Source organism: Eriocheir sinensis, chromosome 1, assembly GCF_024679095.1.
Source record: "Eriocheir sinensis breed Jianghai 21 chromosome 1, ASM2467909v1, whole genome shotgun sequence".
NCBI lineage: Eukaryota > Metazoa > Arthropoda > Malacostraca > Decapoda > Varunidae > Eriocheir > Eriocheir sinensis.
Window position 1 is genome coordinate 34,373,951 of NC_066509.1, and position 14,766 is coordinate 34,388,716.

General features: G+C 40.7%; 16 non-coding genes across 16 annotated transcripts; all 16 read right to left on the reverse strand.

Moving 5' to 3' along the window:
* Positions 1-1,591: 1,591 nt before the first annotated feature.
* LOC126997010 (5S ribosomal RNA) lies at positions 1,592-1,710 on the reverse strand. Its single transcript, XR_007751815.1, has one exon. It is a non-coding gene; the product is annotated as a 5S ribosomal RNA (ribosomal RNA).
* Positions 1,711-2,329: 619 nt separating this feature from the next.
* Positions 2,330-2,448, reverse strand: LOC126997015 (5S ribosomal RNA). The gene has a single exon (XR_007751823.1). It is a non-coding gene; the product is annotated as a 5S ribosomal RNA (ribosomal RNA).
* Positions 2,449-3,063: 615 nt separating this feature from the next.
* LOC126997019 (5S ribosomal RNA) lies at positions 3,064-3,182 on the reverse strand. The gene has a single exon (XR_007751837.1). It is a non-coding gene; the product is annotated as a 5S ribosomal RNA (ribosomal RNA).
* A 618-nt stretch (positions 3,183-3,800) lies between these two features.
* LOC126996915 (5S ribosomal RNA) lies at positions 3,801-3,919 on the reverse strand. The gene has a single exon (XR_007751746.1). It is a non-coding gene; the product is annotated as a 5S ribosomal RNA (ribosomal RNA).
* A 608-nt stretch (positions 3,920-4,527) lies between these two features.
* Positions 4,528-4,646, reverse strand: LOC126997031 (5S ribosomal RNA). Its single transcript, XR_007751854.1, has one exon. It is a non-coding gene; the product is annotated as a 5S ribosomal RNA (ribosomal RNA).
* Positions 4,647-5,265: 619 nt separating this feature from the next.
* Positions 5,266-5,384, reverse strand: LOC126997035 (5S ribosomal RNA). The gene has a single exon (XR_007751856.1). It is a non-coding gene; the product is annotated as a 5S ribosomal RNA (ribosomal RNA).
* Positions 5,385-6,005: 621 nt separating this feature from the next.
* On the reverse strand, positions 6,006-6,124 carry LOC126997037 (5S ribosomal RNA). Its single transcript, XR_007751857.1, has one exon. It is a non-coding gene; the product is annotated as a 5S ribosomal RNA (ribosomal RNA).
* Positions 6,125-6,746: 622 nt separating this feature from the next.
* Positions 6,747-6,865, reverse strand: LOC126997040 (5S ribosomal RNA). The gene has a single exon (XR_007751864.1). It is a non-coding gene; the product is annotated as a 5S ribosomal RNA (ribosomal RNA).
* A 622-nt stretch (positions 6,866-7,487) lies between these two features.
* On the reverse strand, positions 7,488-7,606 carry LOC126997046 (5S ribosomal RNA). Its single transcript, XR_007751879.1, has one exon. It is a non-coding gene; the product is annotated as a 5S ribosomal RNA (ribosomal RNA).
* A 625-nt stretch (positions 7,607-8,231) lies between these two features.
* On the reverse strand, positions 8,232-8,350 carry LOC126997052 (5S ribosomal RNA). The gene has a single exon (XR_007751880.1). It is a non-coding gene; the product is annotated as a 5S ribosomal RNA (ribosomal RNA).
* Positions 8,351-8,971: 621 nt separating this feature from the next.
* On the reverse strand, positions 8,972-9,090 carry LOC126997059 (5S ribosomal RNA). Its single transcript, XR_007751881.1, has one exon. It is a non-coding gene; the product is annotated as a 5S ribosomal RNA (ribosomal RNA).
* Positions 9,091-9,716: 626 nt separating this feature from the next.
* On the reverse strand, positions 9,717-9,835 carry LOC126997064 (5S ribosomal RNA). The gene has a single exon (XR_007751883.1). It is a non-coding gene; the product is annotated as a 5S ribosomal RNA (ribosomal RNA).
* A 622-nt stretch (positions 9,836-10,457) lies between these two features.
* Positions 10,458-10,576, reverse strand: LOC126997068 (5S ribosomal RNA). The gene has a single exon (XR_007751884.1). It is a non-coding gene; the product is annotated as a 5S ribosomal RNA (ribosomal RNA).
* A 626-nt stretch (positions 10,577-11,202) lies between these two features.
* On the reverse strand, positions 11,203-11,321 carry LOC126997073 (5S ribosomal RNA). Its single transcript, XR_007751886.1, has one exon. It is a non-coding gene; the product is annotated as a 5S ribosomal RNA (ribosomal RNA).
* A 637-nt stretch (positions 11,322-11,958) lies between these two features.
* LOC126997081 (5S ribosomal RNA) lies at positions 11,959-12,077 on the reverse strand. Its single transcript, XR_007751889.1, has one exon. It is a non-coding gene; the product is annotated as a 5S ribosomal RNA (ribosomal RNA).
* Positions 12,078-12,710: 633 nt separating this feature from the next.
* On the reverse strand, positions 12,711-12,829 carry LOC126997082 (5S ribosomal RNA). The gene has a single exon (XR_007751890.1). It is a non-coding gene; the product is annotated as a 5S ribosomal RNA (ribosomal RNA).
* Between the last annotated feature and the right edge of the window lie 1,937 nt (positions 12,830-14,766).

A 14,766-nucleotide genomic window follows, 5' to 3' on the forward strand; every position in this document is an offset into this window, starting at 1 on the left:
TATCATTATTAACATCTACATATTCTCGTTACCATTTCAAACACTATTATCTACACGTCACCCATCGGTAACTACAAAAAACAAACACTTTTCACTATTCAAACAAAAGTAACCATCCCTTGTCCACTAACCTCATTTACTATTAACACCGAAATCATCAATAGTTTATTTCCAAACTATCAATCTGCCACCCTAGGGGAAAAAGACAATGGTAGTACATTAACAGATTCACAAAGTAATCGTAAGAGTTTCAGAGAGTCGCGAATGTTTTTCCATCCCTCAAATATTGCCTTTCCCTTCCTTTGGGGGTTACTGGAGGGAAAATGTTATTGAAAAAAGAATACTAAAGTCTTTTCAGCCTACGCCCCCCTCCACCTCCCTCCCCCTTCTTTCTCTCTTTTTTTTCTCCTCCCTACAACAAACAGAGAGAGGAGGAGAAGGGAGGAAGAAGAGGAGGAAGAGGAGAAGAAAAAGTTAGTGAACAAAAGAATGAAAGGAGGAATAATGATAATATAAACAAGCATCATAAAAAAAAATCTGAAAAGCTGAAAATTACACTCCAAATTGAGTAAAAAAAAATCCACACTTCAGAAGGCTCGACTCCCCCCCCCTACCCCATGGTGCCGGGGGGTGAGACCTTGTTGGCGTAATGAAATATAATGCAGCAGTTCTCCAAACACTCGAATGAGGAAAAAAACGGATTAAAGGTATTTTATTGTAATTTGAGCCACTACTATTTTTTTTTTGTTGTTGTTGTTTGAATTGTCTGTTTAATTTATTTTTCCGGCGGTTTTTTGTTAGAGTTGCTTCCTTTTTCTTAATTGGCCTCTGCATTTTTTCCATTGTTGTCTTTTTTCACTTTTTTTTCTATTGTATCCTTTTAACATCTTTTCTATTTCAATTTTATGCCTTTTTTTTACTTCTTTTTTATAGGGTGAATCTAATTACATAATCAAAACTACACTTTTTCTACCTTGATATATTTTTGTCTGTTGTACTTTTTTTCAGCGGAACTATTCTTATGCTGATTTCACTGCACATTTTCTTCTTCGGCTGAAAGTTTCTTTTTTTTTTTTACTCTGAGACAGAAAATACTGGTTCAATTATATATACAGCTGTACCACTTCGCCTTATTCTATCCTCGTTCTCTATCTGGTGTACTTATTTTGGTAATATGTAGTGTTCACATGCTTCATCCCTTCTAATTTAACTTTCTATATAGAATTTGTTGGAGTAATTTACTTATGGTGTCATAATAACAACTCTCCTACCTCCTCGTGTTATTGTTTGTATTGTATATTTAAAGGAAATAAATATGCAAGGTGTTCTCATTCCACTATTTTCATCTTCCCAGCGATTTTTTACCGGAAGAATATATCCATTTTAAGTTCATTCCACTCTCTCTATATAGATGAAAAGAAAAGAGGAATGCAAAAGAAAGGCTAAAAGTTAAAGGAAAAGAAAAGGAGAGGGGTGCAAAAAGAAAGAAAAAAAATATAAAACATAACGGAAGGCCGAAAGCTATATGAAAAGAAAAGAGTCATCAGGACCGCAAGGTGAAAAGTTAAGAGAAATTAAATAAAAAGAGAGATGCCAACAGCATCTGGTGTTCCCAGGCGGTCACCCATCCAAGTACTATCCAGACCCAACGTCGCTTAACTTCGCTGATCGGACGAGAAGCGGTGTTTTCAACGTGGTGTGGCCGTTGACAAGAAAGGTGAACTGGCTTTCATCTTTGAGGCAGGTAACACAGGTAATCACATGCCAGCGCTTGGACCGGGCGAAGTAGTGAAGGTTTGTTAAGTTGGTCCTGATGTTTGAGCCAGGTGACACAGGTAAACGCCAGCGCTTGGACCGGGTGAAGTAGTGAAGCTTTGTTAAGTTGCTCCTTATGTTTGAGCCAGGTAACACGGCTAAACACATGCCAGCGCTGGGACCCCAGTGAAGTAAAAATAAATAAATGAATGAATAAATAAATAAATAAAGTTACGTAACCAGCGTCAAAATTTTCTAAACGAAAGGCTGAGCTGAATGAAAAAAATAAAAAAAGGGACGGAAAACGAAGTGCTTAAGGAAAAGAAATGGTGCAAAACGAAAGGTCAAAAGGTAAATAAAACGAAAACAGGGATGCAAGGCGAAAGGCTAAGACCTAGATGAAAAGAAAAGAGGAATGCAAAAGAAAGGATAAAAGCTAAATGAAAAGAAAAGAAGAGGGTGCAAAAGAAAGAAAAAATATCAAACATAACGGAAGGCCGAAAGCTATATGAAAAGAAAAGAGTCACCAGGACCGCAAGGTGAAAAGTTAAGAGAAATTAAATAAAAAGAGGGATGCCAACAGCATCTGGTGTTCCCAGGCGGTCACCCATCCAAGTACTATCCAGACCCAACGTCGCTTAACTTCGCTGATCGGACGAGAAGCGGTGTTTTCAACGTGGTGTGGCCGTTGACAAGAAAGGTGAACTGGCTTTCATCTTTGAGGCAGGTAACAGGTAATCACATGCCAGCGCTTGGACCGGGCGAAGTAGTGAAGGTTTGTTAAGTTGGTCCTGATGTTTGAGCCAGGTGACACAGGTAAACGCCAGCGCTTGGACCGGGTGAAGTAGTGAAGCTTTGTTAAGTTGCTCCTTATGTTTGAGCCAGGTAACACGGCTAAACACATGCCAGCGCTGGAACCCCAGTGAAGTAGAAATAAATAAATAAATGAATGAATAAATAAATAAAGTTACGTAACCAGCGTCAAAATTTTCTAAACGAAAGGCTGAGCTCAATGAAAAAAATTAAAAGGGACGGAAAACGAAGTGCTTAAGGAAAAGAAATGGTGCAAAACGAAAGGTCAAAAGGTAAATAAAACGAAAACAGGGATGCAAGCGAAAGGCTAAGACCTAGATGAAAAAGAAAAGAGGAATGCAAAAGAAAGGATAAAAGCTAAATGAAAAGAAAAGAAGAGGGTGCAAAAGAAAGAAAAAATATAAAACATAACGGAAGGCCGAAAGCTATATGAAAAGAAAAGAGTCACCAGGACCGCAAGGTGAAAAGTTAAGAGAAATTAAATAAAAAGAGGGATGCCAACAGCATCTGGTGTTCCCAGGCGGTCACCCATCCAAGTACTATCCAGACCCAACGTCGCTTAACTTCGCTGATCGGACGAGAAGCGGTGTTTTCAACGTGGTGTGGCCGTTGACAAGAAAGGTGAACTGGCTTTCATCTTTGAGGCAGGTAACACAGGTAATCACATGCCAGCGCTTGGACCGGGCGAAGTAGTGAAGGTTTGTTAAGTTGGTCCTGATGTTTGAGCCAGGTGACACAGGTAAACGCCAGCGCTTGGACCGGGTGAAGTAGTGAAGCTTTGTTAAGTTGCTCCTTATGTTTGAGCCAGGTAACACGGCTAAACACATGCCAGCGCTGGGACCCCAGTGAAGTAAAAATAAATAAATGAATGAATAAATAAATAAAGTTACGTAACCAGCGTCAAAATTTTCTAAACGAAAGGCTGAGCTGAATGAAAAAAATAAAAAAGGGACGGAAAACGAAGTGCTTAAGGAAAAGAAATTATGCAAAACGTAAGGTCAAAAGGTAAATAAAACGAAAACAGGGATGCAAGGCGAAAGGCTAAGACCTAGATGAAAACAAAAGAGGAATGCAAAAGAAAGGATTGAAGCTAAATGAAAAGAAAAGAAGAGGGGTGCAAAAAGAAAGAAAAAAAATATAAAACATAACGGAAGGCCGAAAGCTATATGAAAAGAAAAGAGTCACCAGGACCGCAAGGTGAAAAGTTAAGAGAAATTAAATAAAAAGAGGGATGCCAACAGCATCTGGTGTTCCCAGGCGGTCACCCATCCAAGTACTATCCAGACCCAACGTCGCTTAACTTCGCTGATCGGACGAGAAGCGGTGTTTTCAACGTGGTGTGGCCGTTGGCAAGGTGAACTGGCTTTCATCTTTGAGGCAGGTAACACAGGTAATCACATGCCAGCGCTTGGACCGGGCGAAGTAGTGAAGGTTTGTTAAGTTGGTCCTGATGTTTGAGCCAGGTGACACAGGTAAACGCCAGCGCTTGGACCGGGTGAAGTAGTGAAGCTTTGTTAAGTTGCTCCTTATGTTTGAGCCAGGTAACACGGCTAAACACATGCCAGCGCTGGGACCCCAGTGAAGTAAAAATAAATAAATGAATGAATAAATAAATAAAGTTACGTAACCAGCGTCAAAATTTTCAAAACGAAAGGCTGAGCTAAATGAAAAGAAAAAAAAGGGACGGAAAACGAAATGCTTAAGGAAAAGAAATGGTGCAAAACGAAAGGTCAAAAGGTAAATAAAACGAAAACAGGGATGCAAAGCGAAAGATTAAGACCTAGATGAAAAGAAAAGAGGAATGCAAAAGAAAGGCTAAAAGCTAGATGAAAAGAAAAGAAGAGGGTGCAAAAGAAAGAAAAATATATAAACCATAGCGGAAGGCCGAAAGCTATATGAAAAGAAAAGAGTCACCAGGACCGCAAGGTGAAAAGTTAAGAGAAATTAAATAAAAGAGGATGCCAACAGCATCTGGTGTTCCCAGGCGGTCACCCATCCAAGTACTATCCAGACCCAACGTCGCTTAACTTCGCTGATCGGACGAGAAGCGGTGTTTTCAACGTGGTGTGGCCGTTGACAAGAAAGGTGAACTGGCTTTCATCTTTGAGGCAGGTAACACAGGTAATCACATGCCAGCGCTTGGACCGGGCGAAGTAGTGAAGGTTTGTTAAGTTGGTCCTGATGTTTGAGCCAGGTGACACAGGTAAACGCCAGCGCTTGGACCGGGTGAAGTAGTGAAGCTTTGTTAAGTTGCTCCTTATGTTTGAGCCAGGTAACACGGCTAAACACATGCCAGCGCTGGGACCCCAGTGAAGTAAAAATAAATAAATGAATGAATAAATAAATAAAGTTACGTAACCAGCGTCAAAATTTTCTAAACGAAAGGCTGAGCTGAATGAAAAAAATAAAAAAAGGGACGGAAAACGAAGTGCTTAAGGAAAAGAAATGGTGCAAAACGAAAGGTCAAAAGGTAAATAAAACGAAAACAGGGATGCAAGGCGAAAGGCTAAGACCTAGATGAAAAGAAAACAGTAATGAAAAAGAAATGATAAAAGCTAAATGAAAATAAAATAATAGGTGTTCAAAAAGAAAGAAAAAAAAAATAAAACATAACGGAAGGCCGAAAGCTATATGAAAAGAAAAGAGTCACCAGGACCGCAAGGTGAAAAGTTAAGAGAAATTAAATAAAAAGAGGGATGCCAACAGCATCTGGTGTTCCCAGGCGGTCACCCATCCAAGTACTATCCAGACCCAACGTCGCTTAACTTCGCTGATCGGACGAGAAGCGGTGTTTTCAACGTGGTGTGGCCGTTGACAAGAAAGGTGAACTGGCTTTCATCTTTGAGGCAGGTAACACAGGTAATCACATGCCAGCGCTTGGACCGGGCGAAGTAGTGAAGGTTTGTTAAGTTGGTCCTGATGTTTGAGCCAGGTGACACAGGTAAACGCCAGCGCTTGGACCGGGTGAAGTAGTGAAGCTTTGTTAAGTTGCTCCTTATGTTTGAGCCAGGTAACACGGCTAAACACATGCCAGCGCTGGGACCCCAGTGAAGTAAAAATAAATAAATAAATGAATGAATAAATAAATAAAGTTACGTAACCAGCGTCAAAATTTTCTAAACGAAAGGCTGAGCTGAATGAAAAATATAAAAAAGGGACGGAAAACGAAGTGCTTAAGGAAAAGAAATGGTGCAAAACGAAAGGTCAAAAGGTAAATAAAACGAAAACAGGGATGCAAGGCGAAAGGCTAAGACCTAGATGAAAAGAAAAGAGGAATGCAAAAGAAAGGATAAAAGCTAAATGAAAAGAAAAGAAGAGGGGTGAAAAAAGAAAGAAAAAAATTTATAAAACATAACGAAAGGCCGAAAGCTATACGAAAAGAAAAGAGTCACCAGGACCGCAAGGTGAAAAGTTAAGAGAAATTAAATAAAAGAGGATGCCAACAGCATCTGGTGTTCCCAGGCGGTCACCCATCCAAGTACTATCCAGACCCAACGTCGCTTAACTTCGCTGATCGGACGAGAAGCGGTGTTTTCAACGTGGTGTGGCCGTTGACAAGAAAGGTGAACTGGCTTTCATCTTTGAGGCAGGTAACACAGGTAATCACATGCCAGCGCTTGGACCGGGCGAAGTAGTGAAGGTTTGTTAAGTTGGTCCTGATGTTTGAGCCAGGTGACACAGGTAAACGCCAGCGCTTGGACCGGGTGAAGTAGTGAAGCTTTGTTAAGTTGCTCCTTATGTTTGAGCCAGGTAACACGGCTAAACACATGCCAGCGCTGGGACCCCAGTGAAGTAAAAATAAATAAATAAATGAATGAATAAATAAATAAAGTTACGTAACCAGCGTCAAAATTTTCTAAACGAAAGGCTGAGCTGAATGAAAAAAATAAAAAAGGGACGGAAAACGAAGTGCTTAAGGAAAAGAAATGGTGCAAAACGAAAGGTCAAAAGGTAAATAAAACGAAAACAGGGATGCAAGGCGAAAGGCTAAGACCTAGATGAAAAGAAAAGAGGAATGCAAAAGAAAGGATAAAAGCTAAATGAAAAGAAAAGAAGAGGGGTGCAAAAAGAAAGAAAAAAAATATAAAACATAACGGAAGGCCGAAAGCTATATGAAAAGAAAAGAGTCACCAGGACCGCAAGGTGAAAAGTTAAGAGAAATTAAATAAAAAGAGGGATGCCAACAGCATCTGGTGTTCCCAGGCGGTCACCCATCCAAGTACTATCCAGACCCAACGTCGCTTAACTTCGCTGATCGGACGAGAAGCGGTGTTTTCAACGTGGTGTGGCCGTTGACAAGAAAGGTGAACTGGCTTTCATCTTTGAGGCAGGTAACACAGGTAATCACATGCCAGCGCTTGGACCGGGCGAAGTAGTGAAGGTTTGTTAAGTTGGTCCTGATGTTTGAGCCAGGTGACACAGGTAAACGCCAGCGCTTGGACCGGGTGAAGTAGTGAAGCTTTGTTAAGTTGCTCCTTATGTTTGAGCCAGGTAACATAGGTAAACACATGCCAGCGCTGGGACCCCAGTGAAGTAAAAATAAATAAATAAATGAATGAATAAATAAATAAAGTTACGTAACCAGCGTCAAAATTTTCTAAACGAAAGGCTGAGCTCAATGAAAAAAATTCAAAAGGGACGGAAAACGAAGTGCTGAATGAAAAGAAATGGTGCAAAACGAAAGGTCAAAAGGTAAATAAAACGAAAACAGGGATGCAAAGCGAAAGGCTAAGACCTAGATGAAAAGAAAAGAGGAATGCAAAAGAAAGGATAAAAGCTAAATGAAAAGAAAAGAAGAGGGGTGCAAAACGAAAGAAAAAAAATATAAAACATAACGAAAGGCCGAAAGCTATACGAAAAGAAAAGAGTCACCAGGAGCGCAAAGTGAAAAGCTAAGAGAAATTAAATAAAAAGAGGGATGCCAACAGCATCTGGTGTTCCCAGGCGGTCACCCATCCAAGTACTATCCAGACCCAACGTCGCTTAACTTCGCTGATCGGACGAGAAGCGGTGTTTTCAACGTGGTGTGGCCGTTGACAAGAAAGGTGAACTGGCTTTCATCTTTGAGGCAGGTAACACAGGTAATCACATGCCAGCGCTTGGACCGGGCGAAGTAGTGAAGGTTTGTTAAGTTGGTCCTGATGTTTGAGCCAGGTGACACAGGTAAACGCCAGCGCTTGGACCGGGTGAAGTAGTGAAGCTTTGTTAAGTTGCTCCTTATGTTTGAGCCAGGTAACACGGCTAAACACATGCCAGCGCTGGGACCCCAGTGAAGTAAAAATAAATAAATAAATGAATGAATAAATAAATAAAGTTACGTAACCAGCGTCAAAATTTTCAAAACGAAAGGCTGAGCTGAATGAAAAAAATAAATAAAAGGGACGGAAAACGAAGTGCTTAAGGAAAAGAAATGGTGCAAAACGAAAGGTCAAAAGGTAAATAAAACGAAAACAGGGATGCAAAGCGAAAGGCTAAGACCTAGATGAAAAGAAAAGAGGAATGCAAAAGAAAGGATAAAAGCTAAATGAAAAGAAAAGAAGAGGGGTGCAAAACGAAAGAAAAAAATATATAAAACATAACGAAAGGCCGAAAGCTATACGAAAAGAAAAGAGTCACCAGGAGCGCAAAGTGAAAAGCTAAGAGAAATTAAATAAAAAGAGGGATGCCAACAGCATCTGGTGTTCCCAGGCGGTCACCCATCCAAGTACTATCCAGACCCAACGTCGCTTAACTTCGCTGATCGGACGAGAAGCGGTGTTTTCAACGTGGTGTGGCCGTTGACAAGAAAGGTGAACTGGCTTTCATCTTTGAGGCAGGTAACACAGGTAAACACATGCCAGCGCTTGGACCGGGTGAAGTAGTGAAGGTTTGTTAAGTTGGTCCTGATGTTTGAGCCAGGTGACACAGGTAAACGCCAGCGCTGCGACCGGGTGAAGGAGTGAAGGTTTGTTAAGTTGCTCCTTATGTTTGAGCCAGGTAACACGGTAAACACATGCCAGCGCTGGGACCCCAGTGAAGTAAATAAATAAATGAATGAATGAATAAATAAATAAAGTTACGTAACCAGCGTCAAAATTTTCAAAACGAAAGGCTGAGCTGAATGAAAAAATAAATAAAAGGGACGGAAAACGAAGTGCTTAAGGAAAAGAAATGGTGCAAAACGAAAGGTCAAAAGGTAAATAAAACGAAAATAGGGATGCAAAGCGAAAGGCTAAGACCTAGATGAAAAGAAAAGAGGAATGCAAAAGAAAGGATAAAAGATAAATGAAAAGAAAAGAATACTTTAGCAAAAAGAAAGAAAAAATTATATAAAACATAACGGAAGGCCGAAAGCTATATGAAAAGAAAAGAGTCATCAGGACCGCAAGGTGAAAAGCTAAGAGAAATTAAATAAAAAGAGGGATGCCAACAGCATCTGGTGTTCCCAGGCGGTCACCCATCCAAGTACTATCCAGACCCAACGTCGCTTAACTTCGCTGATCGGACGAGAAGCGGTGTTTTCAACGTGGTGTGGCCGTTGACAAGAAAGGTGAACTGGCTTTCATCTTTGAGGCAGGTAACACAGGTAAACACATGCCAGCGCTTGGACCGGCCGAAGTAGTGAAGGTTTGTTAAGTTGGTCCTGATGTTTGAGCCAGGTGACACAGGTAAACGCCAGCGCTTGGACCGGGTGAAGTAGTGAAGCTTTGTTAAGTTGCTCCTTATGTTTGAGCCAGGTAACATAGGTAAACACATGCCAGCGCTGGGACCCCAGTGAAGTAAAAATAAATAAATAAATGAATGAATAAATAAATAAAGTTACGTAACCAGCGTCAAAATTTTCAAAACGAAAGGCTGAGCTGAATGAAAAAAATAAATAAAAGGGACGGAAAACGAAGTGCTTAAGGAAAAGAAATGGTGCAAAACGAAAGGTCAAAAGGTAAATAAAACGAAAACAGGGATGCAAAGCGAAAGGCTAAGACCTAGATGAAAAGAAAAGAGGAATGCAAAAGAAAGGATAAAAGCTAAATGAAAAGAAAAGAAGAGGGGTGCAAAACGAAAGAAAAAAAAAATATAAAACATAACGAAAGGCCGAAAGCTATACGAAAAGAAAAGAGTCACCAGGAGCGCAAAGTGAAAAGCTAAGAGAAATTAAATAAAAAGAGGGATGCCAACAGCATCTGGTGTTCCCAGGCGGTCACCCATCCAAGTACTATCCAGACCCAACGTCGCTTAACTTCGCTGATCGGACGAGAAGCGGTGTTTTCAACGTGGTGTGGCCGTTGACAAGAAAGGTGAACTGGCTTTCATCTTTGAGGCAGGTAACACAGGTAATCACATGCCAGCGCTTGGACCGGGCGAAGTAGTGAAGGTTTGTTAAGTTGGTCCTGATGTTTGAGCCAGGTGACACAGGTAAACGCCAGCGCTTGGACCGGGTGAAGTAGTGAAGCTTTGTTAAGTTGCTCCTTATGTTTGAGCCAGGTAACATAGGTAAACACATGCCAGCGCTGGGACCCCAGTGAAGTAGAAATAAATAAATAAATGAATGAATAAATAAATAAAGTTACGTAACCAGCGTCAAAATTTTCTAAACGAAAGGCTGAGCTCAATGAAAAAAATTCAAAAGGGACGGAAAACGAAGTGCTGAATGAAAAGAAATGGTGCAAAACGAAAGGTCAAAAGGTAAATAAAACGAAAACAGGGATGCAAAGCGAAAGGCTAAGACATAGATCAAAAGAAAAGAGGAATGCAAAAGAAAGGATAAAAGCTAAATGAAAAGAAAAGAAGAGGGGTGCAAAACGAAAGAAAAAAAATATAAAACATAACGGAAGGCCGAAAGCTATATGAAAAGAAAAGAGTCATCAGGACCGCAAGGTCAAAAGCTAAGAGAAATTAAATAAAAAGAGGGATGCCAACAGCATCTGGTGTTCCCAGGCGGTCACCCATCCAAGTACTATCCAGACCCAACGTCGCTTAACTTCGCTGATCGGACGAGAAGCGGTGTTTTCAACGTGGTGTGGCCGTTGACAAGAAAGGTGAACTGGCTTTCATCTTTGAGGCAGGTAACACAGGTAATCACATGCCAGCGCTTGGACCGGGCGAAGTAGTGAAGGTTTGTTAAGTTGGTCCTGATGTTTGAGCCAGGTGACACAGGTAAACGCCAGCGCTTGGACCGGGTGAAGTAGTGAAGCTTTGTTAAGTTGCTCCTTATGTTTGAGCCAGGTAACACGGCTAAACACATGCCAGCGCTGGGACCCCAGTGAAGTAAAAATAAATAAATAAATAAATGAATGAATAAATAAATAAAGTTACGTAACCAGCGTCAAAATTTTCTAAACGAAAGGCTGAGCTCAATGAAAAAAATTCAAAAGGGACGGAAAACGAAGTGCTGAATGAAAAGAAATGGTGCAAAACGAAAGGTCAAAAGCTAAATACAACGAAAAGAGGGATGCAAAGCGAAAGGCTAAGACCTATATGAAAAGAAAAGAGGAATGCAAAAGAAAGGCTAAAAGCTAAATCAAAAGAAAAGAAGAGGGGTGCAAAACGAAAGAAAAAAAATATAAAACATAACGAAAGGCCGAAAGCTATACGAAAAGAAAAGAGTCACCAGGAGCGCAAAGTGAAAAGCTAAGAGAAATTAAATAAAAAGAGGGATGCCAACAGCATCTGGTGTTCCCAGGCGGTCACCCATCCAAGTACTATCCAGACCCAACGTCGCTTAACTTCGCTGATCGGACGAGAAGCGGTGTTTTCAACGTGGTGTGGCCGTTGACAAGAAGAGTGAACTGACTTTCATCTTTGAGGCAGGTAACACAGGTAAACACATGCCAGCGCTTGGACCGGGTGAAGTAGTGAAGGTTTGTTAAGTTGGTCCTGATGTTTGAGCCAGGTGACACAGGTAAACGCCAGCGCTGCGACCGGGTGAAGGAGTGAAGGTTTGTTAAGTTGCTCCTTTATGTTTGAGCCAGGTGACACAGGTAAACACATGCCAGCGCTGGCATGTGTGAAGTGGGAAGTGGGAAGTAAAAATAAATAAATGAATGAATGAATAAATAAATAAAGTTACGTAACCAGCGTCAAAATTTTCAAAACGAAAGGCTGAGCTGAATGAAAAAATAAATAAAAGGGACGGAAAACGAAGTGCTTAAGGAAAAGAAATGGTGCAAAACGAAAGGTCAAAAGGTAAATAAAACGAAAACAGGGATGCAAAGCGAAAGGCTAAGACCTAGATGAAAAGAAAAGAGGAATGCAAAAGAAAGGATAAAAGCTAAATGAAAAGAAAAGAAGAGGGGTGCAAAACGAAAGAAAAAAATATATAAAACATAACGAAAGGCCGAAAGCTATACGAAAAGAAAAGAGTCACCAGGAGCGCAAAGTGAAAAGCTAAGAGAAATTAAATAAAAAGAGGGATGCCAACAGCATCTGGTGTTCCCAGGCGGTCACCCATCCAAGTACTATCCAGACCCAACGTCGCTTAACTTCGCTGATCGGACGAGAAGCGGTGTTTTCAACGTGGTGTGGCCGTTGACAAGAAGAGTGAACTGACTTTCATCTTTGAGGCAGGTAACACAGGTAAACACATGCCAGCGCTTGGACCGGGTGAAGTAGTGAAGGTTTGTTAAGTTGGTCCTGATGTTTGAGCCAGGTGACACAGGTAAACGCCAGCGCTGCGACCGGGTGAAGGAGTGAAGGTTTGTTAAGTTGCTCCTTTATGTTTGAGCCAGGTGACACAGGTAAACACATGCCAGCGCTGGCATGTGTGAAGTGGGAAGTGGGAAGTAAAAATAAATAAATGAATGAATAAATAAATAAAGTTACGTAACCAGCGTCAAAATTTTCAAAACGAAAGGCTGAGCTGAATGAAAAAAATAAATAAAAGGGACGGAAAACGAAGTGCTTAAGGAAAAGAAATGGTGCAAAACGAAAGGTCAAAAGGTAAATAAAACGAAAACAGGGATGCAAAGCGAAAGGCTAAGACCTAGATGAAAAGAAAAGAGGAATGCAAAAGAAAGGATAAAAGCTAAATGAAAAGAAAAGAAGAGGGGTGCAAAACGAAAGAAAAAAAATATAAAACATAACGGAAGGCCGAAAGCTATATGAAAAGAAAAGAGTCATCAGGACCGCAAGGTGAAAAGCTAAGAGAAATTAAATAAAAAGAGGGATGCCAACAGCATCTGGTGTTCCCAGGCGGTCACCCATCCAAGTACTATCCAGACCCAACGTCGCTTAACTTCGCTGATCGGACGAGAAGCGGTGTTTTCAACGTGGTGTGGCCGTTGACAAGAAAGGTGAACTGGCTTTCATCTTTGAGGCAGGTAACACAGGTAATCACATGCCAGCGCTTGGACCGGGCGAAGTAGTGAAGGTTTGTTAAGTTGGTCCTGATGTTTGAGCCAGGTGACACAGGTAAACGCCAGCGCTTGGACCGGGTGAAGTAGTGAAGCTTTGTTAAGTTGCTCCTTATGTTTGAGCCAGGTAACATAGGTAAACACATGCCAGCGCTGGGACCCCAGTGAAGTAAAAATAAATAAATAAATGAATGAATAAATAAATAAAGTTACGTAACCAGCGTCAAAATTTTCTAAACGAAAGGCTGAGCTCAATGAAAAAAATTAAAAAGGGACGGAAAACGAAGTGCTTAATGAAAAGAAATGGTGCAAAACGAAAGGTCAAAAGGTAAATAAAACGAAAACAGGGATGCAAAGCGAAAGGCCAAGACCTAGATGAAAAGAAAAGAGGAATGCAAAAGAAAGGATAAAAGCTAAATGAAAAGAAAAGAAGAGGGGTGCAAAACGAAAGAAAAAAAATATAAAACATAACGAAAGATTTACGAAAAGAAAAGAGTCACCAGGAGCGCAAAGTGAAAAGCTAAGAGAAATTAAATAAAAAGAGGGATGCCAACAGCATCTGGTGTTCCCAGGCGGTCACCCATCCAAGTACTATCCAGACCCAACGTCGCTTAACTTTGTTGATCGGACGAGAAGCGGTGTTTTCAGAAGAGTGAACTGACTTTCATCTTTTAGGCAGGTAACACAGGTAAACACATGCCAGCTCTTGGACCGGGTGAAGTAGTGAAGGTTTGTTAAGTTGGTCCTGATGTTTGAGCCAGGTAACACAGGTAAACACATGCCAGAGCTGGGACCCCGGTGAAGTAAAAATAAATTAATTAATGAATCCTTTCTGACCTTATGCTCATTTTATGTTTTGCATCTTGATTTGGTTCTTCTTTCCATTTCTTTTGTATTTTTTTTTTCTTCTACTTCTTCTTCTTCCTTTCTTCTTCCTCTTTTTCTGCTTCTTCTTTTCCTTGTCTTTGTCTTTTTCTTTTTCTTCTTCCTCCTTTCGTACAAATCTCCGCCTCTGTCCCTTCATCCCGCTTTGATCCTCCACCATTCAGCTTCCTTCCTGACTTCCATCTTTATCCACCCCCGTCATTTTGTACTCTTTCTTTACATTCACTGATTCCTCTCTCTCTCTCTCTCTCTCTCTCTCTCTCTCTCTCTCTCTCTCTCTCTCTCTCATTGCGGTAAATTGCGAGTCAGATCCTAAAAGTTTTTTTTAGATATATAAACATTATTTGAGACAATTATTCGAGATAGTTAACTACCTAGAGTGTAATTCGCTAATCCTGGACTCGCAACATGGTTTCCGTAACAACAGATCTTGTTTGTCGAATCTATTAACGTTTTATAACGAGCTTTTTGCATTTTTACGATGTTTCTAAATCACTTGATATTATTTATTTGGATTTCCAGAAGGCGTTTGATAAAGTCCCACACTACAAGTTGCTTCATAAAATCAAGGAAATATATATTGGGGGTAAGCATCACGAATGGATCAAGCACTGGCTAAGCAATAGAAAGCAAAGAGTTGTAATAAATGGAGTGACCTCTGAATGAATGCCAGTCACTAGTGGTGTCCCCCAAGGCTCTGTCCTGGGATCCGTTCTCTTCGTCATTTACATCAACGACATTGATCTTGGTCTCAATAATTTCATTAGTAAATTTGCGGACGGCACGAAAATCGGCAATGCGGTACTTACGGAATGTGACAGGCGGAGCCTACAAGAAGATTTGCGTAAAATATCAGATTGGTCAGAAAAATGGGAAATGACTTTTAACCCTATTTTGCATAATGTTGCCTGATGTTAACGATCTGAAAAATTAGCCGTAGCTCAGTGTTCCCTTAAGTTATTGCTTTGAGCTACCGTCTGAGTTT